Here is a 27293-nt window from a genome sequence, read left to right on the forward strand (position 1 = left end):
TACTGAGTTGTTGTATATACTCCACAACTAAGTAGAATAGGGCATTGTATATTTTTTCTGACAGATTATATTCAGAGCAATTTATTTTTTAACATTGCGGTGCCTAGATAATATTTATATTTTTTCGATTTGGGTAGAATTAGAATTTCTGTATTATACACGAGAGAGCATATTGGGTTGGTGTATATACTACAAAACAAAGAAGTAAAGGGCATTGTATATTTTATCTGACAGACTATATTAATAGCAATTTTGCTTTTAACATTGGGGTGCCTAGATAATATCTAGAATTTTTTTGATTCGCTTAAATATAGAATTTCTTTATTTTACATGAGAGAGCATATGGAGTTCGTGTATATACTTTAAAAGAGTGTAGAATATGGCATTGTATATATTTTCTGACAGATTATATTCACAGCAATTTTGTTTTTAACATTGGGGTGCCTAGAGAATATTTAGATTTCTTTTGATTCATGTAAAATTAGAACTTCTGTGATTTACGTGAGAGAGCATACTGAGTTGGTGTATATATTCCAAAACAGAGTAGAATAAGGCATTGTATGTTTTTTCTAACAGACTATATTCAGAGCCATTTTCTTTTAAGTTTGGGGTGCCTAGATATTATTTAGATTTTTTTTGATTCACCTAAAATTAGAATTTCGGTATTTTATATGAGAGAGCATATTGAGTTGGTGTATATACTCCAAAACAGTGTAGAAAAGGGCATTGTATATTTTTTCTGACAGATTATATTCAGAGCAATTTTGCTTTTAACATAGGAGTGCCCAGATAATATTTAGATTTTTTTCGATTCGGGTAGAATTAGAATTTCTGTATTTTACATGACAGAGCATATTGAGTTGGTGTTTATACTACAAAACAGAATAGAAGAGGGCATTGTATGTTTTTTCTGACAGATTATATTCAGAGCAATTTTGCTTTTAACATTGGAGTGCCTAGATAATATTTAGATTTTTTCGGATCGTGTAAATATAGAATTTCTGTGTTTTACATGAGAGAGCATATTGAGTTGGTGTATATACTACAAAACAGAGTGGAAAAGGGCATTGTATATTTTATCTGACAGATTATATTCAGAGCAATTTTGCTTTTAACATTGGAGTGCCTAGATAATATTTAGATTTTTTCGGATCGTGTAAATTTAGAATTTCTGTATTTTACATGAGAGAGCATATTGAGTTGGTGTATATACTACAAAACAGAGTAGAAAAGGGCATTGTATATTTTATCTGACAGATTATATTCTGAGCAATTTTGCTTTTAACATGGGGGTGCCTAGATAATATTTAGATTTTTTTCGATTTGCTTAACTATAGAATTTCTGTATTTTACATGAGAGAGCATACTGAGTTGGTGTATACACACCAAAACCGAGTAGAATAGGGCATTGTATATATTTTCTGACAGATTATATTCAGAGCGATTTTGTTTTTATCTTTGGGGTGCCTAGATAATATTTAGATTTTTTTCGATTCGCTTAAATATAGAATTTCTGTATTTTACATGAGAGAGAATGTGGAGTTGTTGTATATACTCCAAAACAGAGTAGAATAGGGCATTGTATATTTTTTCTGACAGATTATATTCAGAGCAGTTTTTTTAACACTGAGGTGCCTAGATAATATTTAGATGTTTTCGATTCCAGTAAAATTAGAATTTCTGTATTTTACATTATGGAGCATATTGAGTTGGTGTATATACTCCGACACAGAGTAGAATAGGGGATTGACTATTTTTTGTGACAGATTATATTCAGAGCAATTTTGTTTGTAACATCGGGTTGCCTAAATAATATTTTGATTTTTTCGATTCGGGTAAAATTGGAATGTCGGTATTTTACATGAGAGACCATACTGAGTTGGTGTACATACTCCAAAACAGAGTAGAATAGGGCATTGTGTATTTTTTCTGAAATATTATATTCAAAGCAATTTTGTTTTTAACATAAACATGCCTACATAATATTTAGATTTTTTCGATACTTATAAATTTATAATTTCTGTATTTTACATGTCAGAGCATATTGAGTTGGTGTATATACTACAAAACAGAGTAGCAAATGGCATTGTGTATTTTTTTTGACAGATTATACTCAGAGCAATTTTGCTTTTAACATTATGGTGCCTAGATAATATTTAGATATTTTTCGATTCGCTTAAATATAGAATTTCTGTATTTTACATGAAAGAGCATATGGAGTTGATGTATATACTTTAAAAGAGTGTAGAATATGGCATTGTATATATTTTCTGACAGATTATATTCAGAGCAATTTTGTTTTTAACATTGGGGTGCCTAGATAATATTTAAATTTCTTCTGATTCCCGTAAAATTAGAATTTCTGTGATGTACATGAGAGAGCATACTGAGTTGGTCTATATACTCTAAAAGAGAGTAGAATAAGCCATTGTATATTTTTTCTAACAGACTATATTCAGAGCCATTTCCTTTTAAGTTTGGGGTGCCTAGATATTATTTAGATTTTTTTTGATTCACCTAAAATTAGAATTTCGGTATTTTATATGAGAGAGCATATTGAGTTGGTGTATATACTCAAAACAGAGTAGAAAAGGGCATTGTATATTTTGTCTGACAGATTATATTCAGAGCAATTTTGCTTTTAACATTGTGGTGCCTAGATAATCTTTAGATTTTTTCGGATCGGGTAAATATAGAATTTCTGTAGTTTACATGAGAGAGAATATTGAGTTGGTGTATATACTACAAAACAGAGTAGAAAAGGGCATTGTATATTTTTTATGACAGATTATATTCTGAGAAATTTTGCTTTTAACATTGGGGTGCCTAGATAATATTTATATTTTTTTTGATTTGCTTAAATATAGAATTTCTGTATTTTACATGAGAGAGCATATTGAGTTGGTGTATATACTCAAAACAGAGTAGAAAAGGGCATTGTATATTTTGTCTAACAGATTATATTCAGAGCAATTTTGCTTTTAACATTGTGGTGCCTAGATAATCTTTAGATTTTTTCGGATCGGGTAAATATAGAATTTCTGTATTTTACATGAGAGAGAATATTGAGTTGGTGTATATACTACAAAACAGAGTAGAAAAGGGCATTGTATATTTTTTATGACAGATTATATTCTGAGAAATTTTGCTTTTAACATTGGGGTGCCTAGATAATATTTATATTTTTTTTGATTTGCTTAAATATAGAATTTCTGTATTTTACATGAGAGAGCATACGGAGTTGCTGTATATACTCCAAAACAGAGTAGAATAAGGTATTGTATATTTTAACTAACAGACTATATTCAGAGCCATTTTCTTTTAGCTGTGGGAGGCCTAGATATTATTTAGATTTTTTTCGATTTGCGTAAAATTAGAATTTCGGTATTTTACATGAGAGGGCATATTTAGTTGGTGTATATACTGCAAAACACAGTAGAAAAGGGCATTGTATATTTTTTATGACAGATTATATTCAGAGCAATTTTCCTTTTAACATTGGGGTGCCTAGATAATATTTAGATTTTTTTCGATTCGCATAAAGTTAGAATTTTGGTAGTTTACATGAGAGAGCATATTGAATTGGTGTATATACTCCAAAACAGAGTACAAAAGGGCATTGTATATTTTTTCTGACAGATTATATTCACAGCAATTTTGCTTTTAACATTGGGGTGCCTAGATAATATTTAGATTTTTTTCGATTCGCGTAAAATTAAAATTTCGGTATTTTCCCTGAGCGAGCATACTGAGTTGGTGTATATAATCCAAAACTAAGTAGAATAAGGCATTGTGTATTTTTTCTAACAGTCTTTATTCAGTCCTGAATGTAATAAAATCTATTTTATTATTGAGCTATTCTACCAAAAGTATTAAAACATGTAGTTAAACTCCCAGTAAACACTATTTTTACCCAAATCACAAATTGCCAATCCCTTAAGTCTTGAGCTCCCAAGGGGAATTAGGAACCCTCCTGTGGCATTCCTCTTCTAAATGTCTGCTGAACAAAACTTGATGTTGCATTTTCAAAGAGCCCAAATGGATTACTTTTATGAAGTTTGGGGCAAATGAATTACACATGTATATAACCCTCCCTCAACACCCAGAAGGTATGCGGACATGCAGAATTCAAAAGTCTGAGGGTGACTGTGCTCAAGGGGTGAAGGGATGCTTAGAAAACACCTCTTTGAGGAGGAAGGCAGGACGTTCAATAAGAGCGGGTGGCTACCAAAGAACTAAATTTTAACGCAACAAAGGTGAGTCCATCTCCCCGCAACCACAGGCATCCAACCCAGGAACACCTGGCTCCGCCTGGATGGCTGAGGTGCAGCTGGAGGGGGACTGAAAGGGTCAGACCACGGGATTGTTTTCCACTTTGGGCTTTTACACAGCAGTTTTGAAGACAAAAGGGCTTTTCAGCTAGGTTTGGTTCACCGTTCCCCTCCTCCCAGGCCCAAGCTTGGTCCCCAATGTCCCCAGCAATGCTTTGGACGTCCCTCACTTTGCTGTTTTTTTGGGGGGCCACTGCCCACCCCTAGGTTGCGTGCTGTCCCTCCTAGAGAGAGGTGGATGGCCATGACATTCCAGGGAGCAAAAAGGGAGGGGCGAAGGGGCAACGACACCCTTCTAAAGTTTCACCCCAGAAAGGCATCCCACTCTGCCCGGGAGGCGCCCTCAGGCTACAACCTTCCCGTGAGCCTCCTCCCTTTGCCCCGCCCCTCAGCACGGGGGAGGGGCGCTGTGCAGCCGGCGCTCTCTGATTGCCTGCCGCGTCAGGGTTCCACGCCGGGATTGTGCTGTGGGCAGCTGTCCGCGCCTGCGTGCACAACGTGGAGAACCAGCGTTGGGAGTTGCTGGAAGTTGGAGGCGAGGGAGCGGTCACTCGCAATGAGCGCGGGCGGCACTGGGCGCAAGGTGGAGAGCAGTCCCTAGTCTAAGACTTTCCATCGCCCTCCGGCACCGCCAGTACCACGGACTCCACCCTGCTGCGGCCCCTCGGTGATGCGGTGCAGCTGCCACTCGACCAAGTGGGTTCAGGTACCACGAGGCACCGAGGCGTCGGGCACGCACCCTCGCTGCCCTTTGTGGCCATGGTGCCACCAGACCGGGGGCCTGGGAGAGGGGTGGGGACTGGGGCCCGCCACTGCTGGAAGGGAGGGGAAGACAAGCCTGTCCCAGTGACCTCTAACTTCCGCTGGCCTCCTCTCTGCCTCCATGCCTCTGGGGCATGCGCCCCAGACCCCCATCCGTCGCCCAGGGCCGGGGTGATCCAGGGGTCGGTGCTGGCGACAGTCTCGGCGAGGGTCTTCATGTAGACTTGAGGGTGTGCATGCTGGTCCCTGCCCTCTGCCGCAGTGGGGCTGGGACTCAGCTGTTGGGTCCCTTCGGGTGCACAGGCTGGGATGTAGACGGAGCAGAAGTCTGTGCTCCGGAGAGGCCGGCGTGGTAGTGCCTGCCTGGCAGGTGGCTCTGAACGACCCCCGGAAAGGCTGAGGCGTGGGTCTAGGCGTGAACGGTGCATTAGAGATGGTGTCCATGAGTGCGAGGGGCACAAAGAAAGCCCCCTTTCCACAGTAGAGTTCTGACTCCACTTCTAAAATACTTTTCTGCACGCCTCTGTACCTCATAAATCTATTTTATTATTTTTTGCAATGAAAAAAACAGCTCTGTTTTTGTAAAAAAAAAAAAAAAAAAAAAAAAAAAAAAGAATTTTCTATTAGGCCTAGAAAGAAACTTAAAAAGTGTTTCTTCTTTTATCTAATCGGAACTTGTGTATGTGCACACACCCGTGTGACAGAAAGAGCCAGGGAGAGAGGGAGGGAGAGGAGGTGAAGGCAAGAAGAGAGAGAGCGATTAAAAAGCAAGTGCACTGTGGCAAGCTCCTCTGGACTAAGTGAGAAGCAGGCGGTTGTGGTGATGAGATAGGAGCTCGGAATGCTTCCCGGTACCAAGACTGTCATAAGTGGAATTGGGGTCTGAAAAAGTGACAGCAAAATTCAGCGTTCCTTTGACAACCACTCAGAAAATAGAATGTGAGGAAGCAGGAGGAAGGGAAGGTGTGGGGCCAGCCATGAGAATGCACCCCGCTGCTCCACGGATGCCTAGAAATGCTGGTCACTTATAGGGCACAGGTGAGGGGAAGTCTGGACTGGTGGCAGTAGTGCTGCCAAGCCATGTAGCCTGCTCTATCAAGGGTGAATGTTCTTGCATAAGTAGTGGGGAAGATTATTCCCTAGTTTATATAGGCCCCATTTGTCCTAGACACAGATTTTAATGTTCTCAGGTGATCGCTTGCTTGATTGTCTGTGTAAAAGATCAGCAATCCTTTTTTTTTCTGGAAAGGTCTAGGCAGTAAATATTTTAGGCTCGGCAGCCCATATGGTCTCTGTCACAGCTACTCATCTCTGTGGTTGTGGTGTGAAAGCAGCCATAGAAATGGGTAATAAAGGAGTGGGGCTGAGTTCCAAAGTACTTTTATGAGAACTGAAAATTGCATTTTATATAATTGTTGACATGTCCCAAAATATTGTTACTTTTTTGAATTCTTTCACATTCGTGGCTCATGAGCTGTCTGACAAGAGACGACAGGCAGGAATTGGTGGATGGGCCATGGTTGCCCAAACACTGTGTCCAAATCATGGCATTGTACAAGCAGGAGGGATCTCTGACCCTCTCTTTTTTTCCTCTTTCCTTCTTTTCAGTTTCTCATTGTGCCGATTTGGAAACCAGAAATCGAAAGCTCTGGGAAGTGAACTCTTTGTGACTTAACCTGTTAGTGGCAGTGTTAGGATAAAATTTCAGGTCTCAAGGAGCACTTCTTAGAGCCCAGATCAGACTGAATGCTGCTTTTGTGATTGCAGAAGGCATACCATCCTCTGGTACACTAGCTCCTTAGCGTCACCCTGAATCTGAAACTTAGTTCTTCATAAAGTCTTTTGTTCTATGATTCCTCAGTGCATCATTTGCTAATTTGCGCCAGTTATTCTGTTTAACACAACTGAGATATAGACATAAGCAAAGTTCCTACCATTTAGGAACTCACTTCTTCAGGGCCTGGTTTTGATAATCCAGACAAAGCTACTTAAATGTAGTTTTATCCTTAAAAGCAAAATCGGCTGCACTTATGTAAGTTACAATAATCATTAGAATTTAGGAAAAATCCATTCTTAAAACAAGAAGGCAAAGAGAATAAAAAATAAACATCCAAGTCACCCTCTGTGCGTTGGTTTTAAAACAACAAGACTATTATTTTAAGTGAACACAAGGAAAATTTTGCTACCAAGCGAGTACAATTTCTAACAGGTGATACATCGACTCCTCTGATTCCAGACATTTCCGAAAGTGCCCTTACTACCTACATTACTTCCTTCTGTAAAGCTCTACTGATTAAGACTTTATCTTTTGTGGTTGGATTTTTGCTTTTGGAATTACAATTCCAAAATTTTGCTTTGGGAATGAATGTCTCCCCATGTTTGCCAGGGTAGTCTCCAAAGCCTGACCTTATGATCTGCCTACCTGAGCTGCCCAAAGTACTGGGATTACAGATGTGAGCCACCACACTGGACATTTTTTTTTAATTACACTGAAGACTTTTGAAAGGGTTGTGTGTTGTATGAACTCCCTCCTCACCCAATTCTCATGGATGGGAAAAGGCTGCTGCTTCATTTTAAAGCTAACGAGCTGCATGAACAGGAACTTCTAATTAACAATTCAAACTGATTAGCTCACGTCCCTGAAGGCTGGAGAACACGGGAACTGCTATCCCATCTGAATACAATCCAAAGGCAAAAGGCTGTGGCCAAGTTGAAATAATGGGGCAGATAGAAGCGATAAAGACTGGAGCTGGGAGTGGCCCATACTTCAAGTTAAGCCAAACAAAGGTGTTTGCATGTTTTATATGGGCCAAATAGGAATTCCATAATAGAGAAAACCATTGATTTTAAGGAGGACGCTGCCCTGAAAAGCTTCCTGCCAGGGGTAAGGAAGAGGCTGCCCAGGACCCCCAGAGGCAGGTGGTAGGAGGGCTCTTAGTGGCTTCCTAGAAACTGTATTACCTGAGGTAGTGAACTGCTGTCAGAGATCCCTACCAGGAGAATTTCTCAGGAACGCATGAGAAAGGGCCCAAAACTGCATGACTGCTCCTAAAATGTGACACCATAATACAGCTGAACTATTCAATAAAGCCCTATCTGTTCCTCTGTCTCTCCTTTCTCCCTGCCCCTATCCAACCCTAGAAGAGCCAGAAAGCACTGCTAAGGAGTGAGGGTGGGTGGTCATAAACAAACACACTGCCCTCCTTTCCCTTCCCACTGTGGGTTTCTCAGGCTGAGGCTGTCACAGAGGAGGAGGGATGAAAATTGTTTTCGTTGATATTTTATCATGAACATTTATGAACGTACAACAAAGTTGAAAAAACTTTACAGTGAACACTTTAACTGTATCTTCACCAACTTGGAGTCTTGTTTTATCTCATGTCCATCCATAGATCCATCTTTCGATCCATCCAGTAATCCATTATAGTTTTTAGGCATTTTAAAGTAAATTGCAGACATCAGTAACTCAACGTGCATTAACTACAATTTGGTACCTTTCTTTTTCCTTTTGGTGTAAAGTTTACAAATGATGAAATGCAAAAATTTTAAGTATGTATTTACCGAATTTTGACAAAAGTATACATATGTGTAACCCAAAACTCTATCAAATAAAGAACATTACTATAATCCCTGATATGGTTTGGCTGTGTCCTCACCCAAATCTCTTCTTGAATTGTAGCTCCCAGAATTCCCACGTGTTGTGGGAGGGACCTGGTGGGAGAGAATTTAATCATGGTGACAGTTTCCCCCATACTGTTCTTGTGATAGTGAATAAGTCTCACAAGAGCTGATGCTTCTATAAGAGGAAAGCCCTTTTGCTTGTTTCTCATTTCTCTCTTGTCTGCCACCATGTAAGATGTCCCTTTGACTTTCTGCCGTGATGATGAGGCCTCCCCAGCCAGGTGCAAGTGTGAGTCCCTTAAACCTTTTTTGAATAAAGTACCCAGTATCAGGTATGTCTTTATCAGCAGTGAAGAAACGGACTAATACAATCCCAGAAAGTTTCCTCATGACTTGTCTCAGTCTCCAGCTCTGTACCCTTGGATTTTTTTCATTGTAGACTAAGTTTGCCAACTTTAGAAATTCCACGTAACTTGAATCATGTTGTGATAACCCTATATATAAGGCTCCCTTCAGTCCATAAAATAATTTTTATATTTATCAGTCAGGTTACACATATCAGTATCTCTTTCATTTTTATTGCTGAGTAGTATTTCATGCTATGAAATAACGTAGTTCGCTGCCTGATCCTCTATTTGTGGTCACCAGAAATATTTTCAACTTTTGATTATTATGAGTAAAGCTATTGTGGTCTTCTGTAAGTATTTTTATTAACATGTATTTTCACTAATTGGGGTAGATTCCTAACTCGGAAATTTATTATAGATGAGATGTATATTCGTTCTATAAGAAAATTCCAGAAATTTGACAAAGTAGTTGTACTGTTTTATAGTCCCATTAGCAATAGTTATAGTTGTGCTGTATTCTTGCCAACATTTGGTGTTTAGTCTTTCCCAATCTAGTTATTTTGTGGGGTGTGTAGTAGTATCTCACTGTGGTTTTAATCTGCATTTCCTTGATGTTAACCATTTTGTCCCACTTGTATATTATCTTTGCAAAGTGGCTCCCCAAATTTTTTCCCCTTCTAAACAGTAATTGTTCTCTTTTTTTCTTTTAGTTGTTCTGTCATCCAGGCTGGAAGGCAATGGTGCAATCTTGGCTCACTACAGCCTCTGCTTCCTGGGCTCAAGCGATCCTCCCACCTCAGTCTCCCAATTAGCTGATACCAGGCTAACTTTTTGTATTGATATTAGCCAACATACAAGGCTAATTTTTTGTACTTATACTAGGTATCAGGGTCTCATCATGTTGCCCAGACTAGTCTCAAACTCCTGGCCTTAAGCCATTCATCCTCCTCGGCCTCCCAAAGTACTGGCACTACAGGTGTGAGCCACTGTGCCCAGCCTTATTTTCAGGTTATAAAACTGCTTTCTATATTCTGGAAATCAGGCTCTTTACTGAAAATAGATTTATGACCATTTTCTGTCAGGCTGTGGCTTGCATATTCTTTTGTTTAATGTATCTTTTAATTTTCCCAGACACATTTTCTGCAAAATTCGTGTTAGTTTTTGTTGTATTTTTCAGATACTTTGTTCATTTCATCTAAGTTTCAGAATTTGTCACCATGACGTTGTTTATGATAGTCTCTTATTATCCTTTTCACGTCTGCAGGATCTGTAGTGATAGTTTCACTTCGCTTTCACTTCTGATATTGATACTGACCATTTGTGTTTCCTCTCTTTTTTTCATGATCAGAGTAGCTTAAGGTTTATTAATGTTGATATTTTAAAACAACCAGCTTCTTTGCTTTGTTAGTTTTCTCTATTATTTTGTCTGTCTTCAATTTGGTTTATCTCTGCACTTTTACCTTTATTGTTTCCTTCTTACTACTTCGTTGGAGTTTTCTTTGCTCTGTGTGTGTGTGTGTTTTCAATCTTCTTTAGGTGAACATTTACGTCATTGATTTTAGACCTTTCTCTTTTTCTTCTATTGCAGTATAAGCATGTACGGCTATACTTCCATCTGGGAACTCCCATAGCTGTAATTCATAAGTGTTGGCATGTTGTATTTTGATTATCCCTTAGAATAAAATATTTTACATTCTACCTTTTGCTTTCTTCTTGGGCTTGTGTATTATATTTAATCTCCAAGTACTTGGACCTTTCCTAGTTCTCTTATTGTTAATTTCTGTTTTAATCCTATTGTGGTCAGGTAACATACACTGCATGAATTCAATTTGATTTAATCTATTCAGTCTTGTTTTACGACCTAGCATGTGACCTATCCTAGTGAACACTACATGTACTTGAAACATACAGTATTCTGTGGTTATTGGGTGTCGTCTTCCATTGGTTTGTTTAAGATGGTGGAGAGTGTTGTTCAGGTCATCTGCATCTTGACTAAGATTTTGTCTAGTTTATCTATCAACTGCTTGGGAGATGGGTATTAAAATCACCAATCAAAATTGTGGATTGTTTGTTTATTCCTTTACTTCAATTTTGTTTTGTGCAAATTGATGCACAAATTATTTTTAATCCATTTTTTTGATGAAATGACTCTTCTGTAATCATGAACTATCCCTCTTTATCTTTGGAAATACTGTTTTGACTTAAGCATATTTTATTTGGTATTAATATAGCTTCTTCACACTTCCATTGCTGACTGTTTGCATAGTATATCATTTTAAATGTACTCATTTAGGGTCAGGTACAGTGGCTCACACCTGCAATCCCAGCACTTTGGGAGGCTGAGGCAGGTAGATCACTTGAGGTCAAAAGTTTAGGACAAGCCTATCCCATGCAGTGAAACCCCAGCTTTATTAAAAATACCCCAACATTTAGCTAGGCGTGGTGGCAGGTTTCTGTATTCCCGGCTACTCAAAAGGCTGAGGCAGGAGAATTGCTCGAACCCAGGAGGCAGAGTTTACAGTGAGCAGAGATTGCACCACTGTACTCCAGCCTAGGGGATAGAGTAGGACACTGTCTTAAAAAAATTCAAATGCACTTATTTAGACCTACGTATATTTGTCTTTTTTTTTCTATTCAAAGTGTGTATTTAATATACAGCACTGGGTCTTGTGGGTTTTTTAAATCAATTCTGGCAATCTCTGCACTTTAATTGGAGTATGTGGTATGATTCAATAACATTTAACGTTATTAAATATAGATTTATTAGTGGTCGAATGATGTAATTGGATTCAAGCTTACAATTTAATGGTTTGTTTCATTATTTTGTTTGTTTTCGTTTGCATCCCCTTCCCCACTTTTTGTCCTGTCCCTTTTCTCCTGATGTCTTTTGGACTCTTTAAATACTTTTAAAATTTCATTTTAAAGTATCCATGACTTATTAGATGTAGTGGTTGAATATTCCTTATCTGAATTCCTTGGGACTAGAAGTGTTTTGGATTTTAAACTTTTTTCATATTTTGGAACATTTACATATACATAAAGAGATCTCTTAAAGATATAACTGAAGTCTAAACACAAAATTCACCTATGTTTACGTACACCTCATACACATAACGCAAATAAAATTTTACATATTTTTAGCAATTTTGTGCACGAATCAAAGTTTGTATACATTGAACCATCAGAAAGCACACATATCGCTACCTCAGCCATCGATGTGGATGAATTTCAGATCTTGGAATATTTTGGATTTTGGGGTTTATGGATCAGAGATGCTCAACCTCTACCTGTTTTCATTGTTGATTATTTTATGTGTTAAAATATGTAAAAAAAGGGTTAAGTTTTCAGCTGAATGAGATTTTTGAGTTTGGAAATTAAACTAAACAGGATTTTTCTTAAGTTCCAGGATACAGGTGCAGAATGTGTAGGTTTATTATATAGGTATATGTGTACCATGGTGCTTTGCTGCACCTATCAACCGTTCATCTAGGTTTTAAGCTTCACATGCACTAGCTATTTGTCCTAATGGTCTCCCCGTCTCACCCTCCTCTGACCCCCAACTGGCCCCAATGTGTGTTGTTTTCTCCCTGTGTCCATGTGTTCTCACTGTTCGACTCCCAATTATGAGCGAGAAAGTGTGGTGCTTGGTTTTCTGCTCCTGTTTTGAACTAGACAGAATTTCTTAATATCTTAAATTGCTCAGTGAAATAGAAAATATCAAAGATTCTACCCAACAGGTGGGTAAGAATGAGTCCACGTAGCAACTTTGATAAAGTGAAGGGAAATAACAAACCATTTCTGATTGCTCCCTGCCACAGTCAGTGCATTCAACCTTTTTACTGTCCTTTTATTATTTTTCATTGTTCTTACAGTCATTATTATTTGTCCCCAAATGAAAAAATAAAAGTGGTGGGATTGATAGTGAGGAAACAAAGACTGACAGCTGCCCATACACCTGAGTTTAACTTTTGAGAAATATAGTCAACATGATGATTTTCACACAGGGCTAGTAGGCCTTCTGCATCTGTTATAATTCCTGTTATGTTGTGGACAGAAAATAAATTTTTCTCTCCATGGGAACCTGTTAGTGATACTTGAGAACAATGTCAACTGTAGACCAAAACCGAATACAAGTGGAAATATTGTTTCATTTTTTTTTTTTTGCAGTATTCCTTTTTTAAGACCTGAGATAGGAGGATAAAAAAGGAAAGAACTATTGACATGTGTAACAACATGGCTGAATATCAAAAACATTTTCTTGACTAAAAGAAACCTTACATATGGAGTGATCACAATATAATTCTATTTCTATCAAACTTTAAAATCTGTGCTGAAAGAATATTTAAAAGTATATTTGGGTTCGGGACCGACTAAGAGGAGGCAAAACTGAACTTTTTACTACTCTCTGCTGTGATCCAAAACCCATGCTATAAACTTTGTACACAGTATCTCATTTAATCCCCAAAATCACCCTAACAGGTAGTTACTGTCACTTCCCCTGCTTCAAACAGAACATAAAGCTCAGAGAATCCAGGTACTGTGTTTTTTTGTTTGTTTGTTTTGTTTTTGAGATGGAGTTTTGCTCATGCCACCCAGGCTGAAGTGCAATGGCGTGATCTCGGCTCACTGCAAGCTCCGCCTTCTGGGTTCAGGCAATTCTCGTGCCTCAGCCTCCCAAGTAGCTGGGACTACAGGAACGCACCACCATGCCCAGCTAATTTTTTGTATCTTTAGTAGAGATGGGGTTTCACCATGTTGACCAGGATGGTCTCGATCTCTTGACCTCGTGATCCACCTGCCTCGGCCTCCCGAAGTGCTGGGATTACAGGTGTGAGCCACCATGCCTGGCCCAGTACTATGTTTTACACCTACTTAGAAGTCACCAATTCCTAAAGTTCTATAAAATGTTCTAAATAAAAATGAATAAAGTAGGCAAAAAAGACCATGTAAATAGCATTTCTACAAATATCTCCTAAGACAATTTTCACATCGATGTCCAAAGACATTTACAAGAACGTTTTCCACAACACTGTTTAAAATAATAGAAAACTACAAGCAACCTAAATGTCCATGGAAGAGTTAGATTCTTTCTCTTATTTCCGTATAATGCAATACTGTGCTGATGTAGAGATATCATATTCATTTTTAAAAATTACATTCACCTTCTTCTTATGGATCCAAGGAGATATGTTAGAGAATATCTATTGCATTTGGACATAAACATAAATACAAAGGAAATAGTAGGGGCTCTCTACAAGTGGTTATATATTGGAAGAGGAAGAAGAGAAAAATAAAAGGGATCATGAACTTTGTATATGCTTTGGTAGTGTCTGGTTTTGTATATAACTTGAATTTTTTCATAAATATATTTTACAGTCTGCATAATTACTAGGTAAGAAGACAAGTAAGTCACTTTAGTAAAAGTTCTTCCAATTACTGCAACTGATTTTTACAGTCAGAATGTTCTCAGAGCCTGAAAAGAGGAAGCACTATAAATGGAAGGCAGAAATACTGACACTAGAGGGCCAGAGCTGGAGAGGGTGGATCTAATGCAGCAAATCCATCAGCAGTTCTCATCGCCATCTTTGAGAAACCTCAAAATTTTCCTTGCTTAATAAATGAGTTAAATTGAAAACAAATCCATGACAGTGGTGCATGAGAAAGGTTACATGTGTCCCGAATAATAAGTCTGTGCACAATATAAATTAAAACATACCATTTTACATTCATAAGATTGACAAACAAAAAGTAAAAGCCTAGGAATATCAAGTGAAGCCAAACACAAAACAAGTTTCCCCACATTTCCTGTGGGAATACCAATTGTTACAACTACTTTAAACAATTGGAAATTCATAGTAAAAATGAAGACAAGCCTCCCCTACAATTTACCAATCCCTCTTCTGGGAACACAGTAAGAGAGATTCTTCCCAAGAAACCTGTAAACAAATGTATATGGCACTATGCATGTAATTGTACATCGTGGTATTTCCATATGGTAAAGTATTATTCGGCAGGGAAAGTAAGTAGACCAGAGGTAGACATTTCAATATCAATAAGTTTTAGAAAAATAAAATGGAGTATAGGAAGCTGCAACTATATCTGTAATGCTTTGTTTTGCCAGGAAAATAAAGGGACACGTGGGGAGGGCAAAGGACAACAAAAACTAAACAATCTGAAACACATGCAGAAAAATACCCATATTTTAAAATTTTCCATTGCTGCTTATATTAGTTTCTGTCTTTTCTATACGCTTGAAGTACTTGATAATCAAGAAAATATAAAAGGCATAGGAAAAAGTATTCTGAGAAAATACATCAAAAGGTTTATGGTTATTAGATTTGGTAAGAGTTTAAATGACTTTAATTTTCTTTGTTATATCTCTCTATATGTCCTAGTCATACCATATTAAATGTGTATTTCATTTATGACAATAAAAATGTATTGTTTAAAAACTCATATATATGCAGTTTTATCTGACATATGATGAAACTCTACGAAACATAGATTCAGCAAAAATACTGAGAACAAGAACAAAAATAATGATATTAAGAATTGTTGACTTTTGGATGGAGCTATGAGTGACTTTACATTTATCTCTAAACTCGATTTTTCTATAGTGGGTAAATAAAATATTTGTGAAAGCTAGATTAAATAGAAAGCTATAGGTGTTAAATGAAAAGGAATTCAAATAATTTTCCAGCATGATAAAATGTTCATATTCCTAAATATGAACTACTTTACAAAAGCACCAGTGATTTTAAAGAAACATTAGATGATTTTTAAAGGAAGTCAGTTATGATACTGCAGTTTATAGTGATACTGAGTGTTTGCTAGCTCCACTAATCAGGATATTAAGTTAATAGTATATAATATGCCATAAAGAAATTATATGAGCAGAGGTTACTGCAAAAGGAGAACACAATGATTTTAAGTGGGCTGGTGACCTGAATTTCTTCCAGTGAGGGGAAACATCAGAGTCATTTGATCAATGAAGTGCCTTTTATAAATCTTCAGGAAATCTCCTATGAAGGCTTTAAGAAGATGAATTTCTTATTACTTCTGATGTATGTTCCCATGAAATTTTTCCATTGCCACCATGGGCCTGCCCAGCCTAAGAGATGGAAACTGTGAGTCCAGCCCACTGACGCCCACCATCAGTAAGAAGATTGCACACTGAGGAGGCCATGACCAGCCTGCTGACTGAAATATATACTGCAAAAGGATGATGCTGCTTCAGCAATCCTGAAACCCTGCCCTAGGATCAATGCAAAGTGGTGTCAACTTTAGAATTTCAATATGCCTAGGCAGACAGTTATCTTTAAATATAAGAACAGTATCATTTTCTGGAGAAACCAAAAGAATCCAGAAAAATTCTACAGTAGTCTACTCTGCCCTTCCTCCCCGTTCCATCTTGTTAGTAACAGCCAAATCCAGGCACAAAGATGTCCTAACTTCTACACCTGAGGTTGCCCACAACGTGTGCTAGGTGACGCATCTTATAGAGCACATATGCAAACAATTATGGGATCTGAAAAACAATAACTCAGGCAGAAACATTAGGAATTAGTGCCCCTAAGTGAACCAGTGGGAAAAAAGGAGGCTTAGAGAGTTTAAACAACTTTCCCCAGTAGCTGATAAGTTACGGTGGCCTTAGACAAGCTGACAAGAGTGGTAGCAAAAAGGCTTCAAGGATTACAAATTGTTCTACTATAAGGTTTTAAAAAGGGTTCAAAGGCAAAGAAGAGCAAATGAAGCCATGAATTTTACAATCTACATATTTTTAGCCCTTTCTCTTTTTTGCTCTTCTTGAGTAAACTAATTAGACCCTGCAAACACATTCCCACCCACAATGTGGTCTCCATTGCTTTAGGAACTCACCTCTGAGCAGCCAGAGGAAATGCAGCTGACCCCTTATCTAGTTAACAACCTTTTATACTCTGCCCTTTCGCTTTGCTTTCTCCATGCCAACATAAGACATACAAAGATTCTTCTGCCTCCAAGATGCTGCAGCTTTCTTCTCAGCTAGTTACCCCCAGCTAAGAATAACTGTTCCACATACTCAGAGATATATGGCAATCAAGCAACCAAGTGCCCCTTTTGCCAATGACATGTTTTTAAAAAATATGTTCAATGAGCGGCTCTTTGAAAATTATTCACATTTTTCTGAGTTGCAAAGGAAAACGAAAGGCAAATTATGGCTCTATAAGCAACTGTTTGCACAGATCCCATTAATTCGCCATCCACAGGGCTATTGACAACTAGCTCTTTTCTCTTGTCATTTCGCTTACCAGGCAGAAATGATTACAAACTTAATTTCTTTGGGGGGTTATTTAGGTTAGAGAGGGCCCCTTGATAATGCAGAAGTCATAACGGCCACCAGACACAGGAGAACAATAGCTCCCAGTGCTTCCACAATGGAGAGAGAGATAACTGAATGTCATATTCGGAAGAAATTCAAACCATCATTGATTTTTTCAGATGAAAAAACTGAGGCTCAAAGAGGTTAGGGGGTTAACCAAAGTCAGTCAGTGTTTTAGTTTGCAGCAAAGCTGAAAGCAGGCGCTAAGCATTCTATATACAATGCCCTTTTCTACTCTGTTTTGCAGGATATACACCAACTCAATAGGCTCTCTCATGTAAAATGCAGAAATTGTAATTTTATGCGAATCGAAAAAAATCTAAATGATATCTAGGCGCCCCAAAGTTAAAAGAAAATGGCTCGGAATATAGTATGTTAGAAAAAATATACAATGCCTTATTCTACTCTCTTTTGGAGTATATATACCAACTCAGTATGCTCTCTCATATAAAATACCGAAATTCAAATTTTACGGGAATCGAAAAAAATCTATTTTTTCAGCCAAATGCCTCACTTGGCTGTTCAAGGGAAAAATTCTTGCAAATGCAGCTCTTATTATTTGCCAAATGTTCATGCACAAATGCATTTATTTTACCAAGAGCATAGTGTTGGGTCATTTAAGGAGAATGGGAAAACACCACTCACAATTGAAGAGGCAAAATAGCATACAGATAGCACTCCAGAGCTTGCAAACCCCTTCATATACACTATACCAATGGTACCTCACACTGACTGCGGAGAGGCTGAGATGATGAGAAAGGGCAGGTATATTTATGATTATTTTTACAAGTAAGGTTAACTTAGACAAAGTAACTCTCTCCAGGTCACAACTCAAGGAAGTAATACATTTCTGTGATAAAAATACAAGTCTTGGGGCTTCTGATTTTATCATGTGTCTATCAAAATCCCCCACCTGCCAACGTTAAGCCATACAATGTAGAACATAAAAACCATACAGCCTCTGAAACAGAGGAGGGGGCGAGATCAAAACTCATTTGAACTTACATAATCATATTTTATCAATTCATTATTAGTCCACTATGATCATTGTGGTCGTCATTAATAGACAAGACGTGTTGAGCAACTACTACCTGCCAGACCAAATAGGAAGGACTTCATCTGTGCTGTTTCACTGAACCTTTACTTTCAACAAAGGTGCTCTTAAAAATCAGAATGATGAAAGTACAGATGAGAAAATGGAAGCCGAGAAGGCTTGAGTTGCCTAAACCTGCTCCTAAATCCTAGCCTTTTTCCAAGGCCACTCTACTAGACTTGCTTCTGTGGGATCTATTGTATTCATAGTCAAATACCAATAAGGCCAAGACAATGAGTACTTTTGAATTCTTCTGGGTTCTGGGGAAAATTTAAACAATGTCTCCCAATCTCCTGAATGCATTGAATGTATTCGGCCGATTCTGAATAAAGACTGTTTTCTGGTGAACTGCACAAGGTTTTATAGACTTGTTGAGGAGGTGGTGTTTGATTTACATAGTGTCCAAATACGGGTTGGACCAGGTGAGAGCTTTACATAGCTCGTGAAGAAGCTGGCTATCCACCCGAATCTCCTTATGCATATAGGTTTTCTACTTGGCCAGTGCATGTTGGTCTGTCCCTTACTGCACTTGTGGTTGATAAAGAAAAAGGAAGATGAAGCCGTCAGGTTGAGCATGCCTGGCACCCAAGTAGCTTCCTATTGTTACAGCTGCTGGCATTCGCCTGTGCAAGCTTCCAGCTTGCTTGTCTATATCTGCAGCTCGATTTTACAGGCAACTCTTTGTTAGAAATGGTTTTGGGGCTGCTTTTTATTCAAAGGAAACCTTACCAAAGACTTCCTTACTTTCAATCTCTGAGTAAATAATTCCTTTAGAACTCCTGTATCAATGGGACTTCTGGATTACAGTTGAAGTAGTTTTGGCTGATCATCAACTCTGCCTCCACTTAATAGTGAATGCTTTTATTTTCTATGTTTCAAGGAGGGACTCTTTGCTTCTTGCCCTTCTTCAGAATAGCAGTGTGGAAATTGCATTTAGAACACCTGTTGGGCACAGTGGCTCACACCTGTAATCCTAGAAATTTAGGAGGCTAATATGGGAAAATTGCTTCAGGCCAGGAATTTGAGAGCAGTCTGGGCAACATAGCGGTACCCCATCTCTCAAAAAAAAAATTACTGGGTGTGGGGATGCATACCTGCTGCCCTGTTGGCCCAGCTTCTGTCAGGAGGCCATGGCAGAAAGGTCACTTGAGCTCAGGAGTTTGGGGCTGCAGTGAGCTATGGGCATTTAAGCAGCCAGGGTGGGCATTGAGGCTGCTACGACCAGAACTTTAGTAATAGCCTGCTGTGCATAGGTATGTAGTTTGCACCTATTTCTGCATGTGTACATTGTTTAAATAGTAGGCACATATTTGTATACGTGTACATACGGTGTTATCATGATACATATATATTTTCATAATATGTGCACTATACATATGTACCTAATACATACCTAATGTGTACAATACGTACTTTTTGGTGATATTACACGACATATATGTATTAGTGTGATTATATATCTTACTGTGACTATATATATTTTATCACTGATATTTTAAGGAATGTGCATTCCTTTATTTATTTTTATTTCAGTCCTGAAATTGACCTTTATTTTTAAACGTCAGACTGGTAATGTGCTGATGTTGTAAAAATGTTCACACTTAGGTTTGAGTGGGGAAACCCAATCGTCATACTTAGGAATTAAAAAAGAACTAAAATAGACGTAAAAAAATGCACATGGGTACTTTTTAACCAGTAGTACCAGGCATCCAAAAATTAATGCTTTCAAGTGAAATAAGAAAAGATCACAGTTCTTATTTGGGCTAGTGCTTCTGATAGGCATAGCAGGAATGAATGAATGAATTTTATTAACATATATAATAAATAAGTAAAGAACTTTACAAGATAATTTGAGATAGTGATAAGTACCATAACATCAGTAAAATGGGGTCTATGATAAGTGAATTAAATATTTACTTGAATACCTAATACATTTCCAAACTTATTGTGGTCAAAGGGCTCCTGATTCCCCTTACCACCAACTTCTCACTAGGGGATGCTTCTGAAGATTGCGAGGTTTGGGAAGCTTTTGAAGACGTTATTTGAGTTGAGATATGAATGATGAAGTATCTGTATGCATTCCAGGTATGGAGGTGGCAAAGCATTGGTTTTGGGGTGGAAATGAGTTTAGGGTGTTTGAGACTGTCAGTAGGAAATGTTGGAATGTATCCAAAGAAGAAATAGTAGTAGATGAGGCTAGAGAGGTGGAAAGGGCCTTGATATTTTAGGGTAGAATAAGGAGTTAGGATGTCACTTTAATGATGGCAGCAAGTCTGTAGAGTGTTCTAGGTCTGGGGATTGATGGCCTCATGACTCTGGCTACTGTGTAGTGATGACTGGTAAAGGTAGAAGAGAAAATGGTGACCTTTCAGAGCTGTTGTCTGGGTAAGAAGCCATAGTAGCTGTGTAGATGGAGCCTGGGCCAGCTTTAGCAATGTACTTTGCAGACAGAGCTAAGAACTTAAGTGTGGATTCTATGTGGAAGGCAGGAGATGAGTAGTTAAGAGTTGATTCCTAGGTTTTAGTTGAGCAACTGAATGTATGATGGTTCAATTACTAAGATGGGGAAAATTCGAGGAGAAGTTGGTCGTGAGGGGAATCAGAAGATACCTTTTGGCCACAATTGGTTTGAGATACTTATTAGATAGTCAAGTGAGGTGGTTTAGTGGGCAGTGGAATAAATATCTGTAGTTCAGTGGTGAGGTCAAGATTAAAATGACAAAGGTAGGTGTCAGCAACATAGAGCTGACTTCAAAGCCATGAGACAGGATGAACTCCCTACAAGGGGAGGGGCTAAGTTTACTTCCTTAAATTGAGAAAGTTGGACAGGATGGTGTTTAAGGTCTCATCTTCTTCAAAAAGTTAACTGTTTATTGAATTTCAGAGAGTCTCTGTAAGAAACTTGAAGTGATGGAATTTTTTTTGTAAAATGCTGTAGCTGCTTTAAAATAATGAAAAGGATGAATGGGAAGAAATACAGACATTTAAGTATTGGAAATCTGTATTTATTCTGAAATGGCTTGTTTACAAAGCATAATATGTAACTGCGATCAGATATCCTTCTGAAAGTGAAAATAATCTTCATTTTGTAAGGTTTCAGTTAAACCCAGTTGGTGGTCAATATGAACTTATTTTTATCAAAACATTTTAAACAGCTTTATTGAGGAGTCAAGTGACACCCAAGCTGCACATATTAGAAGTGTAAAGTTAGATGTTTGCACATAGGTATTCAGCCATAGAGCTGTCACCACTAGAGATAATAGACATACTTATCATCCCAAAAGTTTCCGTGTACCCTTCAGTACTGTCTCCCTCCTGCCTCTGATCCATAGGCAACCACTGATAAGCTTTTTGTAACTGTAGATTACTTTTCATTTTCTAACTTATATAAATAGAATCATACAGTAGGTATTCTTTTTTTCTGGCTTTTTTCATTCAACGTGATTATTTTGAGATTCATCCATGGTGTTTTTTGTGTCAGTAGTTCTTTTTCTTCTGTTTGCTAAGTAATATCCTATTGTATGTATATACCAGATGCATTTTTGCAGTCATAATGAAGTTAGACTACCTTCTTTTTTCCCTTCAGTGGGTCTCAGGATTTTCTGGTATTATTTGTAATCCTGAAAATTTGAGACAAGTCTCAGTTAATTTAGAAAGTTTATTTTGCCAAGTTTGAGGATGCACCCTTCTTAGACAGTCTCTGGAAGTCCTGATAACATGTGCCCAGGGTGGTCGGGACACAGCTTAGTTTTATACATTTTAGGGAGACGTGAGACATCAGCCAACATATGTAAGAAGTACAATGGTTGTGTCCAGAAAGGCAGGACAACCTGAAGCAAAGACAGAAAAAAGACTTGAAGTTGGAAAGAGCTTCTGGGTCACAGATAGGTGAAAGAGAGGAGTGCTTGCATTCTTTGAGTTTTTGATTAGCCTTTTTAAAGGAGGCAATCAGCTATGCATGTATCTCAGTGACAGGCAGGTTATCCCTAAGCAGTTCCTGGCTTGGCTTTTCCCTCTAGCTTAGTGATTTAGGGGCCCCAAGATTTATTTTCCTTTCACACACCAAAGAGACTAAAAATGTGAGTACATATACACACAGAGACACATTCCAAACTCTCTTCATAGAAGGGCTTCCTTGTTCTTGTATTCATCCCCTTCATCCTGTTCAGGGATGAGCTTTCTGCTGGCTTTCATTTACCAGAGCAAGCTTGAAAGTGCTGTGGATAGGAAGCAGGCCCACCCTTTCTGTGTGTTTGTGTTCTGTGTGATTTTTTTGGGAATGTGTGTATGTTGTTGAGCTTTATTTTTTAAAATATAGATTGTGTTTATGTCAGGAAGTTGCCTAAAATAAAACTGAAGCTTCATAGTTTAGCCTTTAGTTGTGTTTCATAGTTTAGCAGTTATGGATTCAGTTAATCTAGTACCTCTGATTTCACAAGAGAGTATAATAACCCTTTGCTCAGTTCATAGGAATTTTGTATAGTTGTTTACGACAGAGATCAAAATGAGACAAACGCTCATTCACGTGGTAAGTAGATGCTTACCTTTAATCTCTGTGGTGTCTTGATTAAATCACTTGCTTTCTGCTTCTGTTTCTATGCATTTGGAAAAGTTGACTGCTTTCTTGTTCCTGTGGATGATCTGAGAACACACATGAGTTAATCACCCTCTGGCTGTTTTTAACATCATGAGCTTACATGCAGTTTAAGGATTTCTGGGCTCTCTGTGCTGTTATCTGGGGTTGTCTGAGGAGGAATAGAAGCAGATACGGTAGGATGATGACACAGGTTAGCATGCAAGTGCAGTAAAGGATTCCATTTTGGATGTTTTTAGAATTTTCTGCAGGATGTTCTGTTTTCTAGGTAATTTTTAGATTTTTACACTGCTTTATAAAAAGCTCTTTCCTCAATTGGTAGCTTTGAATTCTTCTTCAGTATTTATGGGAAGTCATATTCTTGATTTAGATGTTCTGCTTTACCTTACCAAAGATGACTCTACCAGTTGTGAAGCCAACAAGGAAGAAGATCTGCTGCTCTGGGTATCTAAGAGATCACTTCATCTTGGTACTTATGAGACTGCCTCATTCTTTGTGATGGCTGTAGAGTATTCACTCCATCGACTGAATGTAACATGTTTTAGTTGTCCCCGCCACTTTTCCTGTTATATCTATGCTGAAGTACATAATACTTACATGCAAATACATTATCTCTCACATTTCCAAATTGTTCTCCATTAACATTTTATCGTTATGTACTTACACAAACAAGGTTTTAGTGTGTCTCTTTCCTTATACACTCAACAATACAGAGTGGTACTAGAGTTTATCTGATTGGTGAAAATGTTATTTTCTTCTGATTTTTAACTTATATATCTCTTATTACAGAGTTTGGGCATCTTTTCATGTGAATGAGTCATTTGTAATTCTTTTTATGAGGACTCACTGTTCGTATGTGCAACCTATTTCTCTATTATATGGTTACTGTTTTATTGATGATATGTAGGAGCTTTAGATATATTAAGCAAATTAGCTCTTGGCGATATGACTTATACTGTTGCTTTTAAGTTTGTTGTTTGTCCTTCGATGTTGCTTACCGTGTTTTGCCATGAGGGGATTTTTTATATTGATGTAAAGGAATTACATCTAATTTTAAAAATTTCTTTCAAATTTTGTGTTACACTCAAAACATTGCAGATATTACGTTTATCATATTTTGAATACCCACCTCAGCCTCTCAAAGTGCTAGGATTACAGATCCAACAGTGGCTGGAGCCACTGCACCCAGCTACTCAAGGCAAATATTGAGCCAATGTACTTGGCCATCCAAGGTTTTACCCTGAGTAGGGGAGCTCTGAGCACTGGCATCGGAGGGAGCAGTCTCTTGGATGAACTGTGGGATATACATATTTTCTAATGGGCACAGCATTCCAAGGCTTCTCATTCACATCTTCTACAACTCCAAGTCTTGGGATGCCTCAAACCCATACTCTACATGGGCTAGCCTTCATTGAGCAGCTAGTGTGGGGCAGACAGGCCAGGGTGGGCACGCAAGAGGAAGGAGACCCAGACTTTGCCTCAAGGAGATCACATTCAAGCAGGAACAGAATTACTCCAAAATGTCAGATCAAGGGACCAAAGCCTCTGATTTTTTTTTCCTTTATTTCTTCTCTCTCTAACTCTCTTTCTCTCTCTCTCATTCTCTCTTCCTCTCTCCTTTCTTTCTCTTTCTTTCTGTTTTTCAAGATACAGTTTTACTCTTGTCCAAACTGCTGTGCAATGGCCTCAGGTGATCCACCCACCTAGGCCTCCCAAATGTTGGGATTATATGTGTGAGCCACTGGATCTTGCCACCTCCAATTTTCACAGAAAGAGGCACAGAAAAATTTGGCACCCAACAGAAATGAGTTCAAATATCAGTTTCCCTAGTTCTTGGCTCAAGCTTTCCGGTTCTCAGTGATTTCCTATGAAAGGGAATGAGAGGGGTCTGTGGTGACAAAATCATGGCAGGCAAGGTGACACTCACCTGCAATCTCAGCAACTCAGGAGGTTGAGGTGGGAGGATCGCTTGAGGGCCTACCTGGGAAACATAGGGAGACCCCAACTCAAAAAAAGTAAAAAGGGGGCATGGTGGCTCATTCCTGTAATCCTATCACTTTGGGAGCCCAAGGCAGGTGGATCACTGGAGGGGTCAGGAGTTTGAGACCATCCTGGCCAACATGGTGAAACCCCATCCCTACTAAAAATACAAAAATTAACCAGGCGTAGTAGTGCATGCCTGTAGTCCCAGCTACTTGGAAGGTTGAGGCAGAAGAATCACTTAAACCCAGGAGGTGGAGGTTGCAGTGAGCTGAGATCACCCCACGGCACACCAGCCTAGGAGGCTTTACAGAGCCAGACTCCAACTCCAAAAAAAAAAAAAAAAAGAGAGAGAGAGAGAGGAAGGGACATCAATCAACAAACATTGGTGATGAATAGGGTAGTGGTGCCACTGCCTGGCTAAAATATATATATATATATATATATATATATATATATATATATATGTATGTATGTATGTACATGTATATATCTATATATATGCATATATTTATATATGTATATATTTGTATTTTTAGTAGAAACTAGGTTTCTTCATGTTGATTAGTCTGGTCTCAAACTCCTGACCTCAGGTGATCCACCCACTTTGGCCTCCCAAAGTACTGAGATTACAGGTGTGACTCACCGCACATGGCTCTCCTTTTTTTCTTTTTTTTTTTTTCGAGAGGGAGTTTCACTGTGTCTCCCAGGCTGGAGTGCAGTGGTAAAATCTCAGCTCACTTCAACCTCCCCCTCTCAGGCTCAGGCATTTCTCCAGCTCAGCCTTTCGAGTAGCTGGAATTACAGGAGTGTGCCACCACACCAGGCTATGTTTGTATTTTTGATAGAAATGGGGTTTTGCCCTGTTGACCAGGCTGGTCTCAGACCCCTGACCTGAGGTAATCCACCGGCATTGGCCTCCCAAAGTGCTGGAATTACACACAGGAGCCTACCCCACCCCCATCCAAGTAAGTTTCTTGATTGCACAGAATGTATGGTGATATTGGTGGACTTATGGACATCCTCTCCAGCATTGAGTGTTGTGTCTTGGGTGTGCTGTGCTTTTTGTTTGTTTTTTTGAGACTGAATCTCACTCTGTTGCCAGGCTGGAGTGCAGTGGCATAATTTTTTCTCTCTGCAACCTCCACCTCCCAGGTTCAAGCAATTCTCCTGCCTCAACCTCCTGAGTAGCTGGGACTACAGGCACCTGCCACAATGCCCAGCTAATGTTTTTAAAAAGTGTTTTTAGTAGAGATGGGGTTTCACCATGTTGATCAGGATAGTGTCAATGTTTTGACCTCGTGATCCAACTGCCTCGGCCTCCCCAAGTGCTGGGATTATAGGCATGAGCCACTGTGCCCGGCATGTGCTCTGCTTTTAAACTCTTTTTTTTCTAATATGGGGTAGACTTGAAAGTGTGCCTTGTTTTCATAGCCCTCATGCAGCTTGTTTTGAACTGTTTTATGTTCACAGTTTGGGATATATTAGGCAATATTGCTGAGCTGTCCTGTCAACCTGAATTTGAGCCCTTTATCTGCCAGTAACCTTGCCATGTGATTATGAGCAAGGTATTCTAGCATCTCTGTTCTTCAATTTCTTTATCTGTAAAATGCAGACTATGCCCAGCTCATAGCACTAGTGTGAGGAATAAATGAAGATATGTGTAGATCACTTTTACATGGTATGTGACACTAGGTAGGCACCAAATCATTATTGCTGGGAGTATAAGTACATTCTTGCTTGTCTACACACACACATACACACACACACATACAGAAAGAGAGAGAGAGAGAGAGAGAAATTGCAGAGATTATACAAAAAGTTCCCATGTACCTGTACCCAGCTTCCCTTATAATTAACATCTTACATTAGTAAGGTGCATTTGTTTAAATTAATGGACAAATATTGAGATGCTTTTATTAACCCAAGTCTCTACTTCATTCAGATTTCTTGGGATTATTCCTAATGTCCTTTCCTGTTCCAGTGTCTCATCTGGGACATAACATTCCATCTCATCATCATTTCTCCTTAGGCACTCTTCCTGGCTGGGTCACTCGAGTTTCTTTTGATTACATTGAAATTAAATTTTGGTGCAGACAATGAGATCTCTGTTACAGAATTCTTAGGTTAAAATTTACTCACAATGGCTGGGTGCAGTGGCACATGTCTGTAATCCCAACACTTTGGGAGGTCGAGGCGGACTCAT

At 38.6% G+C, this 27293-nt stretch overlaps 1 long non-coding RNA gene across 1 annotated transcript in view; it reads left to right on the forward strand.

Moving 5' to 3' along the window:
• The first annotated feature begins 4758 nt into the window (after positions 1 to 4758).
• The window catches only part of LOC144581637 (uncharacterized), a 92349-nt gene continuing 69814 nt past the window's right edge, over positions 4759 to 27293 (forward strand). The window contains exon 1 of the long non-coding RNA XR_013532718.1: positions 4759 to 5027. This is a non-coding gene — a long non-coding RNA (uncharacterized LOC144581637). The remainder of the gene's footprint in view (positions 5028 to 27293) is intronic.

This window comes from Callithrix jacchus, chromosome 2 (genome assembly GCF_049354715.1).
Source record: "Callithrix jacchus isolate 240 chromosome 2, calJac240_pri, whole genome shotgun sequence".
Lineage (NCBI taxonomy): Eukaryota > Metazoa > Chordata > Mammalia > Primates > Cebidae > Callithrix > Callithrix jacchus.